At 46.3% G+C, this 23,749-nt stretch overlaps 1 protein-coding gene across 3 annotated transcripts in view; it reads right to left on the reverse strand.

Annotated features, from left to right (window-relative positions):
• Positions 1-23,749, reverse strand: part of TRAK1 (trafficking kinesin protein 1) — a 137,520-nt gene that overhangs the window by 103,470 nt on the left and 10,301 nt on the right. The window lies entirely within an intron of this gene.

Below are 23,749 nucleotides of genomic sequence, written 5' to 3' on the forward strand. Positions count from 1 at the left end.
ACCTTGAATACCACCTGACATACTGGTGTTTTGAGCACACCAAGCAGAATTAGTCTCTCTTACCCTTTCTATACTGACGTGCCATTTTGTCAGAACTTCAGTTACTAGACTTATTAAGTGTCTTATGGGTATTTCCGTATCTGACTCATCTAGTTAGGAGAGGGCAAACTTCCATACACAGCTACCCTTGATCCACCACCTGTACGCCATAGCTCTTGGCCCAGGCTGTGCTCAGCGGGTGCATACTAATGCCTGTGACGGAGAACCAATTCACACAAAGCACATTAATGCAGGCCTTTAAACTGCAAACATGACAACATGGCAAACATAACCAGGACATGTACCTTACTTCTCTATCCCAGAGCTTACTCATCAAAGGAGAACACAGACACTGAATTAAATAAGTGCTAATGGGTGAGTGATCATTATCGATCAACTAATTCTGGCGTCATCCACTGTATCAGCCCATTGCCCATAAGGCATTTGACACCTATGATGGGAAACGGCCCATGGGAGCAGCAGTGGTTCCGTCAACCCATAAACAAACCAAGCGCTTGTGGTGCACACAACTAGACAGGACAGGAGATTTAACTTGGTATTTTGTTCTAGGAATGAGTCTTCAACAAAGAAAAATTATTCAAAAGATAAGAATATTACTGAGGTTGATTCTTATTTTTTTTTAAGACAGTGTCTCTCACTCTGTTGTCCAGGCTGGAATGCAGTGGCATAATCTTGGCTCACTGCAGCCTTGATCTCCTAGCCTCAAGCATTCCTCCCACCTTGGCCTCCCGAGTAGCCAGGACCACTGATGTGTACCACCAAACTCAGCTAATTTTATTTTTTGTAGAGACAAGGTCTCCCTATGTTGCCCAGGTGGGTCTTGAACTCCTGGGCTCATGCAATCCTCCTGCCTTGGCCCCCCAAAGTGCTGGGATTACAGGCATGAGAAATCTTGCTGGGCCTGAGGTCAATTCTTATCAAAGTCACAGTACCATGTTGTTGCTTTGAAGTAGAAAACAAAAATGAGAACCTGGATCAAGTGGAGGACCAAACTCACTCTTTGGTCTCCATCCCTCTCCAAGATGTTAGAAGGGGCAGAGGAGAGGGGGAAAAAAATTACTTGTGACAAATAAAACCACACAACAGCATGGGAAAATAAAGAGGAGATGCTGAGGACGAACCAAAAGTATGAGGTATTCCTAAACATGGTAAGATCAAATTAAAGGAGAAAGGCCCAGTCTTACACATGAGCATTCATTCACACATACGTACACGTCTACACACACACAGGAAATGACTGGTGCAGTCAGTGGGAGTAGATCCTGGGGTGCTCCACACGGGAGGCTACTGTCAGAAGGAGCAGGAAGGGCCAGGGGCAGGGATTCACTGCAGAACCAAAGCAGGAACAGCAGAGAGGACCAGTCTCTTCCCTGTTCCCCCTGCTTGAGCCAAGGCCAGGAAGGCAGCAAGGCAGTAACTGTGGGGGCTGTACACACTCAGGTAGAACATGGAACACTTCTGCCTGGAAGAAGAGCAATGCCAGAGACTTTGTGTCAAATAAGAAGGCCATTCAACAGGTGAAAAAATTATGGATTTGTGAGAAAAGAGAGCGTAATGACTCATGACCCTTTGGGCAGGAGCCCACTGAAAACACTTGTCAGCACCCACCCTCTCCTGCAGCTTCCTACCATTCCATGCTAACCACTCTCCCTCAATTCAATATGCAAAGCTTCGCCATAGAGCATTTCCACTCAGGAAGTTGGTATGGTTTTCCAAAATGCCAAGGAAAGGGCTAAAAATGAGAACGTGAGGACATTTAGAATTTTACTTGGTGCTTTAGGAAAGTAGCTCAGTCCTGGAGGGGGGAACTACATCTCACTGCTGGGACTTCTCTGCCTCATGAGGGAAATGTCACAGCAAGTACACTTGGTATTTCAGCCAGCCAAAAACAAGACCAGACCTGCTCCGTCACTTTGCAAAGCTCTGCTGGGAACAGAAGTTATGTCCTCCCCCGGGTAGAGCAATAGCCCAACCTCAAGGCAGAAGATTTCTCATATTTCTTCCCATCTCCCACTAGCAATAAACCACCATCCAAAGGCTCAAGATGGCCCGTAATAGGCAAATATTTCCTCTTCTCACTATCAAGTAAAGAGTGAGTTCCCACAAAGTTCATCTCTGGGAAAGACCTCACAGTCATAAAACACCACCATGTATGTTGGGAGCAAGCCCCCAAAATCTGGCCAGAAACTGCCTCCAAAACTGGCCATAAACAAAATCTCTGCAGCACTGTGACATGCTCATAATGGCCCTAACGCCCAAGCTTGAAGGTTGTGGGTTTACAGGAAGGAGGACAAGAAACACCTGGCCCACCCAGAGTGGAAAACCACTTAAAGGCATTCTTAAGCCACAAACAATAGCATGAGCCATTTATGCCTTCAGGGCATGTTCCCGCTGCAGTTAACTAGCCCAACCTAATCCTTTAATTCGGCCCATCCCTTCGTTTCCCATAAGGGACACTTTTAGTTAACTTAATATCTATAGAAACAATGCTAATGATTGGTTTGCTATTAATAAATATGTGGGTAAATCTCTGTTCGGGGCTCTCAGCTCTGAAGGCTGTGAGACTCCTGATTTCCCACTTCACACCTCTATATTTCTGTGTGTGTGTCTTTAATTCCTCTAGCGCCACTGGGTTAGGGTCTCCCCAACCGAGCTGGTCTTGGCAATGTAACTGATGGAACATGGGGCCAAACAGGGTTGACACCTAGTCGGTAGCATCTCTTGGCTAAACATGGATCTGGTGAAACTGTCTCCACAGCAGCTCCACAAAAGGCAGTGCCAGCCTATCCCTAGTAGAACAGGCAGGGAACCAACACATTCCCGCCTGACACACCCACACAACAGGCTAGAATCATCTGGAGTCAATGCTGTTTGGTGGTGGGGAAAGCAATAGACTCCAGAAAGGAAAAAAAAAAAAAAAAAAAAAAGTCCCTTCTAAGAAATCTAAGAATAAGCTGACCCCTTGTGGCCAAGGTCAAGGAGAGCTGCACAGGCCATCTCCATAATCCTACCCCATGTCCTCATTCTTTGGGCCTTTAAAGCGTCTGAAAATTTGCCAGGGCTGAAGGTCAACCTATTTACAGCATGGGTCCTTGTGCCCATGTGATATCTTTTTCCTTAAAGCATATGACCAGTGAGATAAAGTATCAAAAGGTAAGGCTATGACAAAATGCCTTTTTAAAAAACTCTGGCCCAGGCGCAGTGGCTCACACCTGTAATCCCAGCACTTTGGGAGGCTGAGGCTGGTAGATCACTTGAGGTCAGGAATTCGAGACCAGCCTGGCCAACATGGTGAAACCCTGTCTCCACTAAAAATACAAAAAATTAGCCAGGCATAGTGGTGCGTGCCGGTAATCTCAGCTACTCAGGAGGCTGAGGCAACAGAATCACTTGAACCCGAGAGGCAGAGGTTACAGTAAGCCAAGATCACGCCACTGAACTCTGTATATTTGATTTTTCTGTGACGTGACCAACCTTACAAACATTAGCAGCAAATTTTCAGATGCCTTAAAGGCCCAAAGAATTAGGACATGGGATAGGATTATGGAGATGGCCTGTGTAGCTCTCCTTGACCTTGGTCACAAGACCAAAAGTCCCACAGACCCCCTGTGGAAGAAGACACCATGTTTGCCTCAAGGAGAGGACACATTCAAGGCCTGACATCAGGTAAACGTAACAGAATAGTCTTCAAGAATTCCCCAGGAATGCTTTCACCATGGCAAACATCACTCCAGAGCATTGTCTCACCCTCCCAGCAACCTGTGACACAGAGATTTGCCTGTTATTACAGATCAGTAAGCTGGGATGCACAAGGGCTGTGGGATATCTTGTTGGTCAAGTTGACCCAGCTAACTAAGCAGCAGATCAGGCAGGAGCAGCCTCAGCTGTTCCACTGAAAGTTGTGCGCTTCCCTCCAACGCCTGCTAGCCAGTTCCTAGGAGGGAGCACTTGGAATGCTGGGGAATTCCCAGGATGTCATCATCAGGAAGTTTTTGTTCTAAACAGGTGAAGACTTCATACATGTGGCAGGCATGTAAAATGAAACACACTCACAAATTAGGGAGGTGTTGGAATAATTTTCTCCTTTAAAGCACAGGAAGCAGAGGCAAGAATTTAGTAACTTGTCTGCAGAACCACAGAGGGTCAGGGGCCTGCGTAGGACAGGAGCTTATTCAAGTTCCTGCTGTGAATGGACACTGCTGGCCCACCCTGGAGGAAAGGAACCCTTTATGCTCTCTGTGGACATGATTTCCCCACAGTTGCAATTCACTTTGGTAACAAGCTATAAAAATGTGTTCTGAAATAAGTCTCAAACGAAGGGCATCCATTTCCTGACCAATCCCAAAGCCCAAAAGTCCATGACTTCAGGTAGATATGCACTAACAACAGCCCCAAATCCCACCGACCTCCAGCCTAACAAACCATCAAAAGGCCAGGCTCAACCATCAGGGCAGATTTACCCCTCGGCATCCCCTCCGTGCCCAGTTACTGTAACAGCCCCATGGTGGCCAGTCACATTGCAGCTGGTGTCATTTCTGGAAAATAGCTTTTTCTTTCTTTCTTTCTTTCTTTAAGTAGAGATGGAATCTCACTATGCTGACCAGGCCAGTCTCAAACTCCTGCCCTCAAATAACCCTCCCATCTTAGCCTCCCAAAGAGCTTTTTAAATCATGCTATTGCTCTTCCTTAAAAACCTCCCAGCTCCCTACAAAGTGCTTCATCATTCTGCCTCTATGTTTCTATGGAGGAGGCTACTGAGTGTTTCCCAGTATGCACTCTCCGCTTCTTCCTTTTGGTCATGCAACCCCCAAGATGTGGCTGGGCCCAGGGCCACCCATCTAGAAACTGTTTCCCAGCTTTCCCTGTAGTAAGGTGTGTCCACATGCCTGGTTAACAGGATGTAACAGAACTTCCAAGTCATGCTCTTTCCCCAGTTGCAGAGTTGGGCTGGTACTGGAACCATGCTCAGCTGAATTAGTAAAGGCAATGCCCAGGAAATGACCACAGCTACCTCAGCTGCCTGAAACACCCTGGTGGAGAGACAGGTCCTGGACCTCCTTCCACTTGGACTTTTAAAAGCAAAAGAAATGGCCGGGCATGGTGGCTCACGCCTGTAATCCCAGTACTTTGGGAGGCCAAGGTGGGCAGATCACGAGGTTAGGAGATCGAGACTATCCTGGCTAACACGGTGAACCCCTGTCTCTACTAAAAATACAACAAATTAGCTGGGCGAGGTGGCGTGCACCTGTAATCCCAGCTACTCAGGAGGCTGAGGCAGGAGAATGGTGTGAACCCGGGAGGCGGAGCTTGCAGTGAGCCGAGATTGGGCCACTGTACTCCAGCCTGGGCTACAGAGCAAGACTCCATCTCAAAAAAAAAAAAAAAAAAAAAAAAAAAAGCAAAAGAAATAAACGGCTACTTTATTGAGGCCACAATTCCAATTACTCTGGTCTCTGTTAAAGCAGCTAACTCAATACCCGAATAGCCTTTCTTACCAAGCCCAGCCTCTGCTATTTTCTCCAATTTCCCTTCACTTAAGGCATACCAACTTCTCACCATTTTCCAAACACATTTTTTTCACAAATCTAAGTTTTTACACCAGCTGTTTTGGCTCCCTAGAATGCCCTTCACTGCCTAGCAAACTTGATCTTAAAATATCATTCAAATGTCACTCTGTATTGCAAAGCCTCCCTTAACCTCTCTTCTCTGGCTTCCACAGTACTCAGTACATAAATGACTTCACTACGATGTTCGAAGTGTATTCTCTGTGGCTCTTCCCTACTAATTGTGAGCCTCTCAAAAGAAAAGGCTTTGAATTATCCACCTTACCTTCAGCCCAGCCCTTACTACTTTGCCAGGCAACAGTAAGCATGAGATGAGTGATGGAACAAGGGAAGCAGAGAGCAGCAGCCAGTGGCAGATCTAGTCTGTGAATCCCCTGCCTACCCAGGACAGACACATGCCCAGCCTGCAGCATGAGGCAGGTGGAGCCATCTAGTGTCAAGGTCTTTTCAAACCCACCTCAGTATGCCCCTAGGTCTTTATCCAGCATACAGGAAAGTCCCATGGGATAGTAAATGTCCCCTCAACTGCTCAGCAGATGTCAGTCCCATCCCCACCATTCTCATGGCACCACTTTGAAACTAAAATAACCTAAAAGGACTCTTTACCTCTTCAGAGGTATAACCCTTCCTAGGATTTTTTCAAGGCGTAAGATTTGGAATGGACCTTCCTACCCAGGATGTGGGTATCAGTTAGGGCCGCCTGGGAATGAGGAAAGGGTGCTGAAGCCCGCTTGGCCCCTGGAAGGTGTGGAGCGGTAGAAGCAGCTGTGTCCATTCTCCACCTGACTGGGGCTAGAGCCTCACCTGCAGAGAGCAGCTAGGAGGAGGCCGGCTAGAAGGAGCCTCCTCCATCTAGGCATTTGCACGGATGCTCAGGTGACATGCCAGCTTCACAAAACCTGCCAGGTGCCTGAGACGATGCTTACATTTTACAGCAAAGGCAATAGCTCTACATTAGTGTCCAACATTTAACACTCAAGAGAACCTCGTATAAAAATACAGATCTCGGCGGGATGCGGTGGCTCACACCTGTAATCCCAGCACTTTGGGAGGCCGAGGCGGGAGGATCACTTTGAGGTCAGGAGTTCAAAACCGGCCTGGCCAACATGGTGAAACTCCATTTCTACTAAAAATACCAAAAAAAACCCCAAAAAAACAAAAAACAAAAAACAAATTAGCCAGGCGTGATGGTGGATGCCTGTAATCCCAGCTACTTGGGAGACTGAAGCAGATAGAACTGCTTGAACCCGGGAGGCGGAGGTTGCAGTGAGCCAAGATCGCACCACTGCACTCCAGCCTGGGCGACAGAGTGAAACTCCGTCTAAAAACAATGAAAATACAGCACTTTGGGAGGCCGAGGTGAGCGGATCACAAGGTCAGGAGATTGAGACCATCCTGGTCAACATGGTGAAACCCCATCTCTACTAAAAATACAAAAATTAGTTGGGCGTGGCAGTGCGTGCCTGTAATCCCAGATACTCGGGAGGCTGAGGCAGGAGAATCGCTTGAACCCAGGAGGCAGAGGTTGGGCAGTGAGCCGAGATCAGGCCACTGCACTCCAGCCTGATGACAGAGCTAGACTCAGTTTCAAAAAAAAAAAAAAGAAAAGAAAAGAAGAAATACAGATCTCTGGCCTCTCAGAAGAAGTCAGCTTATCTAGGATCAAGGGACCTCCTCCTCCACAGAGGCGTTAAATGCTCTGAGTGGTGGCCACCCCCAGAGAGGGAGTGTGATCATTCCAACAGGGTTTCTGGGCCTCGTGCCTGCACGCTGAAGCTTGAGGCCTCTAAGCCCAGGAGAACAGAGACCTGAGTAGCTGCAAGGTGAGCAGAGTGTGCAGAAGAGCTGTCTAGAAGGAAAGTAGACCCAGACACTCGCCCGGTTGGCAGGAGATCTGAGAAAACAGCAAGGGGAAAGAATAAAAGACAGGAGAGAGAAAGAGGGAAAACCTAGTGAGAGAAAGCTCAAGCAAAAGCAAAGGAAGAGAGAGGAACAGGAGAAGGGGGAAAGGAATACCAGAAAGAGAAAATGGCAGGAAACCAGCACCACAACTGCCACCTGCTGGAAGAAGCCGAGAGGCCTGGGTGCCGGCCAGGAGCACGGTTTCAAGAGTTTGGAGAAAGGACGCCCAGCCTTGGTTCTGCCCTCACAGCTTCGTCCTGTCACTCTGGCAAATCACATCTTCACATGCCTGGGACTCAGTTTCTTCCTCTGTAGAACAAAGGTGCGTGGCTGCAGAAAAGCTTTCTTCATACCCTAAATTTCTCCAAGTGGTGCGAGCAAGAGTTGCACATTCTGAGGGCTGTGTCTGGGGGCAGCCACCACTCACAGCACTTCCCGGTGACGCCCCCTGGACCTCGACATGCTGACTTCATCCTAGAGACCAGGGATCTGTATTTTTATGAGAGTCCCTGATTTCTAAATGTTGAATACTGAGGGCCAGATTAAACATGCATGCCTCCGGTCTGCACACTGGGACTTCTATCTTGGTGCCGCACTCTGGGACTTCAGAGAGTGCTGCAGACCACATTAAAGGTGACAAAGAACAAGAAAAGGGACCTTCACTCATCAAATAATGACCACCTTACAGAGGTCCATCTTTTTTATTTTTTTCCTCCCTGTCCCTCTCCCACTCCATTTCTTTACCCACCCACTTTCCATTTGGCCATCAGAGAGCTGGGCGCAGAGCATGACCCCTGGCTATGCTCGGGAAGGTGTTCTGGCTACAGGCAATAACCCTCTCTCATAACACATTACCCATGGCAGTGACTGCAAACCCACAGCAATGTTTTAATGACTTCACAAGACAACACTCCTCACCTACTCAGCCACTTGGAAACCATTCTGTACAGACTTGGAAACAATTCCATTTTCTTAAAATTATAAGGATTAAAGGGCAGGAATAAAGACTTATACTCAGGCCACACTGGTGCTGGAGATGTATGTGATACTTTGTAAGTGGTATCTGACAGACAACCTTCTAGAAAATTCCTCTCTATTAAGGGACCATGCAGTTTAGAGCTTTACCTGAACATCTTCAGAGATTCAGTCTTAGTAATTACTTTCCATACCACAAAAGTTGTGATTCTACAAATTACAAGGAGGCCACTAGGGCTAAAAACTACTCATTTACTCCTCATTGAATGGAAAAGGACACTGTGTTCAAGCTGAGGAAGTGGCCAAATGTCACAGAGCAAACCAGTACCAGACTAGAGATGGGTGGTGCTTTGCCTGCTGCAGGTCCCACACCATGCAAGGGGCCTCGGGATGTAGCAAGAGCACCTCCAGATGCTGATTCGTTTTCCACTGTTTGCCCAGCACCCGGAACCCTGCCCAGTAACCAGTAAGTGTTCAATAAATGTTTGCTGAACAACGCAAAGCACGTGTATCTATGACTGCCTTTCATTTACTCTCACAAACCAGCAGGCTGTGCAGGATAAGGATTGGGAACACATTTCATAAAGGAGGAGACCCAGATCTAAAAGAGAGAAGGGGAAACTGAGGCCCTGCAAGGTTCAGAGACATGAGGGAAGTCTCAAGGCTAAGCAGTGGCAGAAATGGAAGCAGGGCCTCCGACTCCACCCTGGCTCACACCCTAGCCACAAAGAGACAAGGGACAGGTCCAAGTCTTCCTTTTCTGCCTCTCTCTCCATTGAGGAACAGCCCACTTGCTGTGAAGAGCAAAGGGGATCTCCAGAAGAGAGAAGGACAAGCAGAGAAACCCTCGTAGAATCAAAAAACCCTCGTATGTTTCAGAGACAGGAACAAAAACCAACACTGGGGAGTTCTCTAGAATGCCGTGGCCTTAATTACCAACAGAAGAAACACTTTCTAAGAAAACGGACAAAAAAATTACACAGTTGAATTCCCCATAGCCTGGTGTCAAGTACTGAGCTACCATCTACTCACACATACACGCACCAGCCCTGGTGACACATACCCCCAAAGAAGCAGTAGCGCAGAGACGGCCAATCCAGCCAACTCAGCCATGTTTGGAAACAGGGTGTCCGACGTGAAGCTAAGGGGCAACTGAATGTGGCACATTCCACTCGGGCATGCCAGTTTATTGCGCAACAAGAAAGGACAAGAAGGGCAGGGCAAAGGAAAGGGAGGAAGAATCCTGTTATGGAGGCCCCAAAATGCCACAACTAAAAAAAAACAGGCGATAATTACATTACAGGTTATTAGTGTTAGATTGATTCTAATAGTAAAACACAAAGCAAAAATTGTACAGAAATTTATTTTAAACGTAAAAGTTAACATGTGTAAGTTCAGCCCAGAGTTAAATCTGCAGGAAAATATTCAATAAATGGACTGTTACTGTCGATTTGAATGTTTTAATAGGAAATAAAAAGACAAAATACTTTTGATCTCCAATAGTATTGATAACTTCTCTTAAAAGCGTATGTTGGCCGGGCACAGTGGCTCATGCCTGTACTCCAAGCACTTTGGTAAGCGGAGGCCAGCAGATCACTTAAGAGTTCGAGATCAACCTGGCCAACATGGCAAAACCCCGTCTTTACAAAAAATACAAAAATTAGCTAGGCGTGGCGGTGCACACCAGTAATCCTAGCTATTGGGAGGCTGAGGTATGAAAATTGCTTGAACCCAGGAGACAGAAGTTGCAGTGAGCTGAGATCGCACAATTGCACTCCAGCCTGGGCAACAGAGGGAGACTGTCTCCAAAAAAAAAAAAAAAAAAAAATTTAAGTATGTTACATGATACAATTATTAAATAACCAAGGGAAGATTATTTTACATGAAAATATCAGTGCCGTACGAATGTAATTAAAGTGCTCACAACTGATCTAGTGTTTAGACAGATGGAGCTGGTGTAAATGGGAACAAAACTTGCAGTAAACAGTTTGACATTATGTTCAGAGAACCAAAAATGTGCCTGCAGTTTGAGACCAGCGTGGGCAACACAGTGAGATCCCGTCTCTATAAAAGAAAAACAGTGTTTTTGGCTGGGTGCAGTGGCTCATGCCTGTAATCACAGTACTTTGGGAGGCTGAGGTGGGCGGATCACCTAAGGTCAGGAGTTCAAGACCAACCTAGCCAAAATAGTGAAACCCCGTCTCTACTAAAAAATACAAAAATTAGCCAGGTGTGGTGGCACACACCTGTAGTTCCAGCTACTTGGGAGGCTGAGGCAGGAGAATCGCTTGAACCCAAGAAGCAGAGGTTGCAGTGAGCCAAGATCATGCCATTGCACTCTAGCCTTGGCAACAAGAGTGAAACTCCGCCTCAAAAAAAAAAAGAAAAGAAAAGAAAAGAAAAGAAAAACAATGCTTTTAAGAAAATTAATTTTTTTTGCTCATCATCACTGGCCATCAGAGAAATGCAAATCAAAACCACAATGAGATACCATCTCACACCAGTTAGAATGGTGATCATTAAAAAGTCAGGAAACAACAGGTGCCAGAGAGGATGTGGAGAAATAGGAACGCCATTGTGGAAGACAGTGTGGAGATTCCTCAAGGATCTAGAACTAGAAATACCATTTGACCCAGCCATCCCATCACTGGGCATATACCCAAAGGATTATAAATCATGCTGCTGTAAAGACATATGCACACATACGTTTATTGCAGCACTATTCACAATAGCAAAGACTTGGAACCAACCCAAATGTCCATCAATGATAGATTGCATTAAGAAAATGTGGCACATATACACCATCGAATACTATGCAGTCATAAAAAAGGATGGGTTCATGTTCTTTGTAGGGACATGGACGCAGCTAGAAACCACCATTCTCAGCAAACTAGCGCAAGGACAGAAAACCAAACATCGCATGTTCTCACTCACAGGTGGGAACTGAACAATGAGAACACCTGGACACAGGGTGGGCAACATCACACACCAGGGCCTGTCATGGGGTGGGCGGAGCGAGAAGGGATAGCATTAGAAGATATGCCTAATGTAAATGAAAAGTTAACGGGTGCAGCACCCCAACACGGCACATGTATACATATGTAACAAACCTGCACGTTGCGCACACGTACCCTAGAACTTAAAGTATAATTTTAAAAAAAAGAAAAGTAATTTTTTTAAATGGTTAAACGGTAAATATCATGTTTGTTTTGTTTTGAAGAAATAGGGTCTCATTCTGTCACCCAGGCTGGAGTGCAGTGGTGCAATTATGGCTCACTACATCCTTGAACTGGACTCAACTGATCCGCCCACCTCAGCCTCCCAAAGCGCTGGGAACACAGGCATGAGCCACAGCGCCTGGCCTATAATACTTTTTAAAATGACATTGTTAGGCTGAGTGAGCTGGTCCATGCTTGTAATCCCAGCGCTTTGGGAGGCCAAGGCAGGAGGATCCCTTGAGTCTAGGAGTTCAAGACCAGCCTGGGAAAGATGGCAAGACCTCATCTCTACAAAGAAAAAATTACAAATCCAGGTGTGGTGGCATACACCTATAGCCTCAGCTACTGGGGAGGCTGAGACAAAAGGATCCCTTGAGCACAGCAGTTAGAGCATGTAGTGAGCTGTGACCATACCACTACCCTCCAGCCTAGGAGACAGCAAGACCCCATCTCTCACTCTGTCACCCAGGCTAGAGTACAGTGGCACGATCTTGGCTAACTGCAACCTCCATCTCCTAGGCTCAAGAGGTTCTCGTGCCTCAGCCTCCCAAGTAGCTGGGATTACAGGCATATGTGAACATGCCCAGCAAATTTTTGTATTTTTAGTAGAGACACAGTTTTGCCATGTTGTCCAGGCTGGTCTTGAACTCCTGAGCTCAAGTGATCTACTCGCCTTTGCCTCCCAAAGTGATGGGATTACAGGTGTGAGACACTGCATCTGACCTTTTTAATTTTCTTTTTCTTTTCTTTTTCTTTTTTTTTTTTTTGAGATGGAGTCTCGCTCTGTCACCCAGGCTGGAGTGCAGTGGTGCAATCTCGGCTCACTGCAACCTCTACCTCCCAGGTTCAAGTGATTCTTGGGCCTTAGCCTTCCAAGTTGACCTAGCTAATTTTTGTATTTATAGTAGAGACGGGGTTTTGCCATGTTGGCCAGGCTGGTCCTGAACTCTTGAACCTAGGAGATGGAGGTTGCAGTGAGCTGAGATCTCACCATTACACTCCAGCCTGGGCAACGGAGTAAGACTCTGTCTCAAAAGAAAAAAAAAACAAAGCAAGAACTGAGGAGAAGGATTAGATAACCATTAGGTTCATGGAATTCCTCATCCCAAGCTTTCCTTGGAGTCTTAGTACACTCTGGAGTAGGGGCTAGTTTTTGACCACAGAAGACACACACCTGGTATAGAAAAGTGCTTTGAAAACCAGTCTCCTGAAAAGAGGAGAGGCTCGGGAAGTGTGAAAACTCTTTTCTAGGCTTGAAAAAAAAAAAAGAAGATGCCGGCCCACAGCATCTTTCAAAACAAAAATGTTGGCAAATTTCATACTTATCCTTGTCAAACACAATATAAGATGTCAAAATCTGGCATAAACCCAGTCCAAAACAGAATGATCTTCGTGTAGTTTTTAATAAATAAGACATTCATATGGGTTTAATCAAAATGGATTTGAATTAAGTGAGATTACCATAACTAGGGTTGGGCACGGTGGCTCACCCCTGTAATCCCAGCACTTTGGGAGGCGGAGGCAGGTGGATCACAAGCTCAGGAGATCAAGACCATCCTGGCTAACATGGTGAAACCCCATCTCCACTAAACATACAAAAAATTAGCCTGGTGTGGTAGTGGGCGCCTGTAGTTCCAGCTACTCAGGAGGCTGAGACAGGAGAATGGCGTGAACCCAGGAGGCGGAGCTTGCAGTGAGCCGAGATCGCACCACTGCATTCCAGTCTGGGCGACAGAGCAAGATTCCATCTCAAAAAAAAAGATTATCATAACTTCTAATCCTGTGGCTTTAGGTAGTCTAGCCCACGGACAATAAGGAGGTTTGTTTTGGGAAAGGACTGGTATCCTCTTTGTTTCAAAGCTAAACTATAAGTTCCTCCTAAAGTTAGTTTGACCTGTGTCCAGGAATGAATAAGGAGAGCTTGGAGGATGAGAGCAAGATGGAGTCAGTTAGGTCAAATCTTTTTTTCACTGTCTCAGATTTTCTGAGTTCACAGCTGCTTCTGGGCCTTCTGTCTGGAACACCTTTCCCTTCCCTGCCAACCACCCCCTTTGCCCTCTGATCTCAGATGGAGTGACTTCTTCAGGGCCACCTCGCTAGACAGGTGGGCTAAGTTACCCCCTTGGCACCTGGCATTTTCCACTGATCACAATTTGTAGTCACTGATTAAGTGATTGATTACCAACAGTCTCTGTCATCGGAATACACAGCTCCAAGAGGGCAAGGACAGGGTCTACTCAGGGCCAGAGCAGACACTCAATAAATGCTGCAGAATGGAATGAGCAGCCAATCTGGTTCTTCACAAGCACCTGCAGTGCCCTGCACTGGGAAAATCGACCTTCACAAACACAGAGCAGAGCGGCCAGGACCTTCACTGAATACCTGTGGGAGACCTGGGGCTTTCGCCAAAATGATGCCTTTCTCCTGGTCACAAAAATGCACAAGGCAAGACTTGCTTTTCTGTCTTCTCCTCCTCGACTCCTTCCTGGGCCACAAAAAGCGTGGTTGTCAAATGGCAAAGCTCACACCCCACCTACAAAAGGCGAAGAGCTGAGCCAGGACGACAAAATTCAACACATGCAGCTGAATTGGGCAAGGGAAGTCAGAATAGTGAGAATGTTTACAACTCTCAACAGGAAAAAGCTCTTCAGCTCTTATGCTGCAAATGCAGGAGGAACACTTTCAGGACTACTTCATAGGAACTTAAAAAGCTCCTTGTGTAGGACTCCATCCCCAGAGAGGAGCACCCCAGCCTTGCATGGCTCTCACCTTGCAGAGGTGCCCACCTTAGCAGAAGCCCCAGAAGCCCAGATCTACCAACCCCCACCCCCCAACACACACACACCCCATGGCCTTTCCCTCTATTGTTTGTGTGGCTCCAGCCACAGCTGGGAACTGCCTGTCTGGGCTATTCGAGTTATCCCCACATGGACAGTTTGTATAAGTGTTCTGGTTACACAGTTGCATTACTCCTGGTATTTTTAGTGTCCAATTTTGCAACACACACAAGGTTGTCAGGAACAAATATATAGTTACCGTAAGAATGCCTATATAAAGTTTAATTTTGCACACTCAAAGCAATCAGTCATTGTCTTTACAGTTCTAGCCTTTCTTTACACCATGCTTAGGATGGCCTTTATCATCTCAAGATTAGCAAAATATCCAGTAATATTTCCCTCTAGCACTTTTACAGTTGAATTTTTAACATTATATCTTTTCTTTCTTACTATTTTTTTTTAACTGCTGTTTGCTGAGCAGGGCTAATTCACAGGCTGTGTGCGCAGGGTAGCAGCCAACATTACATCTTTCAATCACCTTTTGAACCATCTGGATTTTACTGGGTTTGATGGAGTTATGTAGGGATCCAGCTGCACTTTCTTATAATGATAACAAACACATTAGTAATAATAGTAAACATTTATGGAGTGCTACCATAAACACTTACAAGCATTTACAGCCATTAACTCATTTAATCCTCCTAACAGTCCTAACATTTATTCCCATTTGACAGAAGAATGAATACACTAAAGCACTGAGAAGTTGAATACCTAGACCCACATCACACAGCTTGTAAACAGTGAACTGGTTTTCTAACAGAGCCTGAACTCAGAGGTCACAATCCTAACCACCACCCACACCTGCCTCTGGCCCCAAAGATCCTGACCTCACTGATTAAATCATCTCTCCTTATAACTCTTCTTTCTCTAAATTTTCTCCTAGCCCAACTTCCGGTCTTTTGCATACTTTGAGAATTTCTTAAGCAAAGCACATAGATAAAGCTTCACTTTTTGACCCATTCTGAAACTTCGCCTTCAAACAGGAGCATTATGGTCAAACTGGGTAAGACTCATCTTATACTACTCTCATGCCTCTTGGTGGCTCAACGTCGGGAGGTTTCATCACTTTGCTGTCTTTTGCATTGCAGAGTATGTGCTACCAGATTCTTTTTTCTTCTAGTGATTTAGAAGAGAGCTTCCACAAGCAGTGCTGGGAATGGAGGGTGCCAGGCAGTGTCCGGGGTGACCATCAGCTAAGAACTACTTCCACCATTTACTCATCATGCTATGCAAATACCATTGTTTTCCTGTCAGGGTCATTATGTGAAAGGTTCAGGAATGCTAATGTTGAACGTTTGAATCTTTTTTTTTTTTTTTTTTAAGGCAGGGTCTCACTCCTGTCACCCACGCTGGAGTGCAGTGGTATGATCACAGTTCACTGCAGCCTCAACTTCCTGGGCTCAGGTGATTTTCCCATCTCAGCTTCCCAAGTAGCTAGGACTACAGGCAGGCAGCACCACACTTGGCTAATTTTTTGTATTTGTAGTAAACATGGGGTTTCCCCATCTTGCCCAGGCTGATCTTGAACTCCTAGCTCAAAGGATCCACTTCGCTTGGCCTCCCAAAGTGCTGGGATTACAGGCTTGAGCCACTGCCCCCGGCACGCATCATATTTTAAATTATGGTCAAGGAGGCATGGTAGATACTACTAGTGGCCATCTGCTATCCATACTCTTCTTAGTATCAAAGCTCTGGGCCCTAAGGAAAAACCACATTTCTTAGCCTCCCCTGCAGCAAAATGAGACTACAAGGCTAAGTGTTGGCCAATGAGATAAAAGCAGTGGTATGTAAGCCTTTCTCAAAGGCTGCCTTCCCTACATCCTGGAATTCGGACATGATGGCTGATGCTTCAGCAGCCTTCTTAGATGTGAGGTGACCTTAAGGGTGGAAACCACATCTAGTATGGTAGAACTGAAGGACAGGAAGAGCATGGGACCCTGGGGACAGCAGGGCTGCACCAGTCCTGCGCAGTCTCCCTCTGAACTTCTTATATTTCAGAGAAAAATAAATCCCATAATGTGAAGCCACTGTTCTATATAGCCAAACTTAATCCTTACTGATATAGTTACCTTTAAAGGTACTATCTGTACAGGCTAAGAGGTTAACAGGCCAAAAGGTTACAGGCTAAGAGGTTAACCTATATTTTCCTAATTATCCACAGCAAAAACAGAATAATCTATTTGCACTTAATCTCACCCATCTCCCTCCAACCTCGGGTTTTACTGTTCCAATCTGGGAGTTCAGATGAAATTTCCTGTTTTTAAATAATTAATTTCTTTTTTTTTTTCTTTGAAACGGAGTCTTGCTTTGTCTGTCGCCAGGCTGGAGTGCAGTGACGTGATCTCGGCTCACTGCAACCTCCGCCTCCCAGGTTCCAGAGATTCCCCTGCCTCAGCCTCCCAAGTAGCTGGGACTACAGGCGCGCACCACCACACCAGGCTAATTTTTGTATTTTAGTAGAGACGGGGTTTCATCGTGTTGGCCAGGATTATCGCAATCTCCTGAACCTCATGATCTGCCCACCTCGGCCTCCCAAAGTGCTGGGATTATAGGCGTGAGACACTGAGCCAGGCCCAAATAATTAATTTCTTAGACTTGCTTTCTGTTGTCCAAAAACATTTTTACCCAATATTTATGATTAGACTCTCTAAGGCTTTCAAGGTAGCCTGAGCAGCTTCCAGAGTTCAAGGCCCACATCCCTTCCCTTGTCCTGCCTGTCCTGTGTTCCCCTTCAAAGGTAGCTCTAACTAGGGGACAAGCGAAGTCAGTTAGCAATCAAGGGGTAAATTCTGGAAAAGTTAAGTGCCACATTAGGAAAACTTATTTTATTAATAGTACAAAATCTTATGAAATCACAATGCCAACTGTGCTTCTACCATTCAATGCATTCATCTGTATTATTGTTAATCTAAATTATTTCCTGAACAGGAAATTCTGCTTAAAAATGAACAATGGTTACGTTTTCAAAACATTAAATGAGATCATCTGGATATTAAAAGATTTCAAACTCATCCAAAAAATATTAGTCTGACAATATGCAGTTAAGGAAAACAAATAAACCCTGACAGTAAAATGATTCCACATTTACTTGAACCAATTTTCCAATGAACACAAACATAAATTCAAAATGTGGAAAATTCCAAAGGGCAACCTACAAAGCAGAATACAAATAAATAAATGCAACATTATAACTTTAAACAGTAATTATTCAGGTGATAGAGTCACTATACACAAGACTCCAGTGCACATAAAGTGTCTATTTTGTTATTATTATATTTTTATTTTTTATTTTTAAATAAAGAAGAGGTCTCACTATGTTGCCCAGGCTGGTCTCAAACTCTTGAGCTCAAGTGATCCTCCCACCTCAGCCTCCCAAAGCGCTGGGATCACAGACGCGAGCTCAGCCATAAAATGTCTGTTAAGTGTACACTCGAATAGCATTGACGACCACTCAAGAAGGATCCCCCACTACTGCTCTCCAAGGTTAGGGGCAAGCCTGTCAGAATCAGGAACAATGACAGTAGAAACCAAGAGAGTTTTGAAAGCTTATTAAGAATGCATGGCCAGGCACAGTGGCTCACACTTGTAATTCCAGCACTTTGGGAGGCTGAGGCAGGCAGATCACTTGAGGTCAGGAGTTTGAGACCAGCCTGGCCAACCCAGCAAAACCCCATCTCTACTAAGAAAAAAAAATATAAAAATTAGCTGAGCATGGTGGCGCATGCCTGTAATCCCAACTACTCAGGAGGCTGAGGCAGGAGAATCTCTTGAACCTGGGAGGCAGACATTGCAGTGAGCCAAGATCACGCCACTGCACTTCAGCCTGGGGGACAGGAGCAGACTTCATCTCAAAAAAAAAAAAAGAAAAAAAGAATGCAATCACACTGTGGGAGATGCGAGGAGACTGAGGGATGAGGGATGACAGTTAAAGGGAAAGGAGATTTTTGGGAGTGGATGAAAATGTTCTGAAATTGAACAGATTCACCAACTGAACTGGTGATGATTGCACAACCCCATGAACATACTAAAAACCACTGAATTATACACTTTAGATGGATGAACTGTATGAAGCATGAATTCTATCTCAATGAAGCTGTTACAGGAGAAAAATATAACCACAAGGAATATGAAAGGAGGGCTACTGAGCACACACACTGACAGAGGCAGGAAGCAGAAAACTCTCCGAGGCAGATACGGGAGGGTCCCTGGAGAACTTCGCACCTGCCAGGGTCACTGTGCACAGGGGGCTTGCCTAAACATGCCAGCAGTGAAAAATTCAGTCTCTTAACACATGCGTAGTAGGGGAAATAAATCAAGGTGGAATGGCTCAGACAAGCAGCCCGCATGCACACTGGAAGGTCAGGGTAGAGTCGCCAGAAACTCATACCTTACACAAATAGGGAACACAGCCCCATCAGCAGATAGAGAAGCCCTTGTATTCAACTGTGAAGGGAGAAGCAGCAACCTGCTTTCAGGACCCTTCTCTTTGAGTGTCCGTGTGCCTACTTCTCCCTGGTCATGAGACAAGAACCTGGACCTTGCTGGGCTAATGAGCGAAATATCCTGCATCAGTACCCTAACACATCAGCAAATTTCTGGAAAACAGAAGATACCACAAAAGATAACTCTGAATCCATGAGAAAGATTGAATTGCCTTCCACATCAACTGTCTGGAAAGCCCAAGGTAAAAGGAGCTTCTAATACCTTTAACAGACATTTCTTCTGAAGATAGGGTAAGACAGGTAAAATGAGATTTTGGCTGGGCGCGGTGGTTCACACTTGTAATCCCGGCACCTTGGGAGGCCAAGGCAGGCGGATCACTGGAGGTCAGGAGATCGAGACCAGCCTGGCCAACATGACGAAACCCTGTCTCTACTAAAAATACAAAAATTAGCCGGGTATGGTGGCGTGTGCCTGTAATCCCAGCTACTTGGGAGGTTGAGGCAGGAGAATCGCTTGAACCTGGGAGGTGGAAGTTGCAGTGAGCCGAGATTGTGCCACTACACTGTAGCCTAGGTGACAGAGAGACTCCATCTCAAAAAAAAGATAAATAAATACATGACATTTCACACTTAAGAACAATAAGCTTTGGTTACCTAGATTTTCAATGACATGAAACGACTGTTTACAGCTTAACAATGCTGAGTAAATAGGTGGAGGATTGCTGGACTCACCAACAGCTCTTTGAATGCTATTTGGCTTCCCAACTAAAAAGAGGTGATTCTCTCTTATCATTAAGTTGGTGTCATGATAGAGGTCATTCCTTGAAGATCTAGGCCAGGAGTGTGCAAACTATGGCTCAAGGGGAAACCCAGCCCCCTGCTATTTTTATAAAGAAAAGTGTTACTGAAACACAGCCACACCCGTTCCTCCTGGGAGTGTCTATGGCTGCTTTATGTGCTGCAGAGACAAGCATTAAGACAGAGACCTTCTGACCTGAAAACCTGTAAGATTTATTCCATGGTCCTTTACAGGAGTTTGCCAACTTCTGCTCCAGGCCATAAGAGTCATGTCCTTCCCCCTCCTCAAGCAGACTAACAGAAGAAGCCAATAATTCAGAGGGGACTGCCACTACAAGGCTTTCATGAAGGCCACCAGTGTACCTCGGCCATTCAGTGCCACTCCTGTCACCTAAGAATATTCTAAAGTCTAAGCTGTTCACTTTGTCCACAATTCTTCCTGCATCCTTCCTGAATCACCCTTGCTATGGTTCACTATTTGCCCAATATGGGCAAAATATTTCACAACTCTGTGACTTCGGGCTGGGCCACATGCCGGGACTCGTTGTGGCCGACATAACTCCATGTCCAGTGGGAGGCTCTAAGCAGGCCTGTGTGGCGTGGTTGGGTCTGTCCTCCTGAGCTCTTGGCTTCTGCCCAGAGGAGAACAAGTCCCTAGGTAGGTCCCAACTTTGTGGCCCAAATCTCCAAACAAGAGACAAATAAAGCCAATCCTCAGGTGACCCATGTCTGTGAGCAAGAAATAAATGTTGTAGGAACCACTAGGATTTGGAGGCTGTTAGCACTCCTACAGCAACAATTGACTAATGCACAGCTAATTTAAAGTCCTGTGAAGTTGGCCAGGCGCGGTGGCTCTCACCTGTAATCCCTGCACTTTAGGAGGCTAAGGGGGGGGTGGGGGTGGATCACCTGAAGTCAGGAGTTCAAGACCAGCCTGGCCAATAAGGTGAAACCCCGTCTCTACTAAAAATACAAAAAAATTAGCCGGGTATGGTGGCACATGCCTGTAGTCCCAGCTACTTGGAAGGCTGAGGCAGGAGAATCACTTGAACCCAGTATACAGAGGTTGCAGTGAGCCAAGACTGTGCCATTGCACTCCAGCCTGGGCAAGAACAACAAAATTCTGTCTCAAAATAAATAAATAAAGTCTTATAAAGTACAATCACTGACAGCTCGAATAAAGTTCACCACATGGGACTGAAATTACACCCCCATCAGAATCTCCTTACATGAGTCTAAGCAAGAAAAACACGGCCACGCTTGACTATAATGACACCAACCCTCACAAAAACTACTTCTGGAATGAGTTCCAGTAAACAGAGTGGATGGGAAGAGAATAAAGGCAGATGGAACAAGGCAGGAGAAAAGATGAGATGAGAGAAGATTTCTTTTCTTCTACACAATTAAAGTTGCCTGTCTCACCTGTCACCATTTATTTTTTTAAGAAAGACAAGGTCTCTTGCTCTGTCATCCAGGCTGGAGTGCAATGGCACAATCATGGTGCACTGCAGCCTCTACATCCTGGGCTCAAGTGATCCTCCCACCTCAGCCTCCCAAGTAGCTGGGACTACAGGGAATGCACCACCACAGTGGCTAATCTTTATATTTTTTGTAGAGATGGGGGTCTCACTATGTTGCCTAGGCTGGCTTCAAACTCCTTGGCTCAAGTGGTTCTCCTGCCTCGGCCTCCCAAAGTGCTGGAATTACAGGCGTGAGCCACTGGCCTTAACCCTGGCAGTCTATTCCTACGATTAACTCCCATTTCCTTCAATCCATTCCAAATGTTGCAAAACCCAGTGAAGGCTCCTGGCTTCTGTTGCTAGTGCGTCTCTGGCCCACTAGGTGGTGCTTTATCCTCACCTGGACAGGCTCATTCTACCACACATCCCAGGCAGCCTGAACTCACATTAAAGGCAAAGGAAGAGAGGCTGGGCACAGAAAACTTCCAGGCCCTGTCACAAAGTCAGCTTTGCCCCTTCTCATTTCTACTCACATAAATAGGGAGAAACAACAGCTAAAATAGCACTGGACAATGAGTTCAAATCTGCAGGTATGACCACCTGAATGGTCTACGGTCAGAATTTTTCAAAGCTGAACAAAAGAGCATAATTATATTTATCAGATAAGATGAAACCGAACATGTTGGTTTGGGAAAGAGAACAGAATTCCTACTAGGAGAAGAACATCAGGGTCCCTCAGCATGGCTCTCCCTCTCTGAGTGGCTGGGGTATGAAGGAGGGGCCCTGACCACAGGCTTAGCTCAACATCGTCTTTCCAACCATTTCCATCTCTCCCACTAAGAAGGTTCAGTTTGTACCACGCAAATGTTCCATCATCTAGGTCAAAATCAAACTAGGGTTTAAACCCCCTGGTAGGGTCTTGCTCTGAACTGGCGCACTCAGGTCTGGAGTTGGTGCTGGCATCCTCTGGCTCCTTGGGCCACCTCCCCCTCATTTTCTCCCATCTGCTTTAAAAATCCTTGCTCACTTGAGACTCAGGCCATCAGCTGGGTCACCCCCTGCCTACGCCCACTCATCCACCCACCAGCAACTCTGCCCTGGTAGAGGTTGGTGGCCGTCCTCTCCACCAAGTGCAGCCACTCATCCAGGCTGCCACTGCTACCCCCACACCTGATACCACCTGACTGCCCAGCTCTCAAGTCTGGGACCTCTATGGTCCTCCTTTCACATGCCACTTCTGCCAGCCACACCCGGACCACCTCTGAAATCTGGAATTCAGATGCTCCCCTCCCTGACTGTAATACCCACTCTCACAGCTCTCTATCAGTTATCCCTGCTATTCCATCTGGAGACCCCCAGACCCTCGATCCCTCTGCATGGCCTCTACCGCCCCCTTCCCGTCCAGCTGGAATCCCCCAGCCCTTTGCTCCAGCAACACTGCTGCCTAAGGCTCAGCCTCCCTCCCTCCCGTGGGACTTTCATGGCACCCATACAGCAAAACCCAATTCTGGATGAAACCACCTGTCCACCTTGCTCTCCCTGCAGCTGGGCTCCAAGGTACACCATGGACTCCCATGCTCAAAAGGCCCACCCTGCTAGGTGCTCCTTCTTTTCCAACACCGGGATAGAGGGTAGCAGAGTAGGAAGTGAGCCTGGACCACACAAGGCCTCAATAGAGCAGTCAATTTGTAAATTAGGGCAAAACCACCTTCTAGGCAGCTTCCAGTCACTCCAAAGGGTGAGCTGGCTGGAGCTCTGTGTTCTCTCTCTCCTCCCTCTCTCCCGCAGGTCAGGTTCCCTCCACAGAACTCACAGTCTTCAGCCTTCCTGCTTCACGTTATTGATATCCTCACCTCTTCCTTCTCATTTAATTCCAGCTAATAATTCAAAAGACTTACTGCACACTCATGACCTGCAGACTTAACTGGGAAAGGGCCAGTTGACCACAGGCCCAACTTCCCTTCCTCCATGTGCTAGAAAAGCACCAAAGAACATTAACCCAGTACGGCCTGTGACCTGCCTGCTGCCTGTACCTAAGAAGCTCTACTGAATGTTGCAAAGCTTGCAAAGGCGTCACCAAACCAGATCTACCTCAGTTGTATAAATATTAAAAAGAAACAACAGAAAGCCATTGTTTCTGCAAGGAAGAGGAGGAGGAGAGAAGCAGAGAAAGGCGGGGAGTGGGGATGGAGGAAGAGAAGAAGGAAGGAGGGGGCAAGGGGAAGGAGAGATATGGGGGGAAAGGGGGGAGAGGAAACAGAAAGTGGGAAGGAGAGATGGGGGAGAGAAGAGGGTGAGAAGAAGAAAAACGAAAAGAAGGGAGGAAAGGAAAACTTAAAATAAAGGTCCTCCAAGATACTCCTCTGGAAATAGAAACACCACTGGACCCTGGTGTTGACATAGTTGCCAATATCACAGCAGTTTAAAAGGTGAGACCTCCACAGCCCTTCCCAGAGCACACTCTGATGGACCACCTATCAGTAGGTGATTGGT

The sequence above is a fragment of the Piliocolobus tephrosceles genome, chromosome 2 (genome assembly GCF_002776525.5).
Source record: "Piliocolobus tephrosceles isolate RC106 chromosome 2, ASM277652v3, whole genome shotgun sequence".
NCBI classification, from domain to species: domain Eukaryota; kingdom Metazoa; phylum Chordata; class Mammalia; order Primates; family Cercopithecidae; genus Piliocolobus; species Piliocolobus tephrosceles.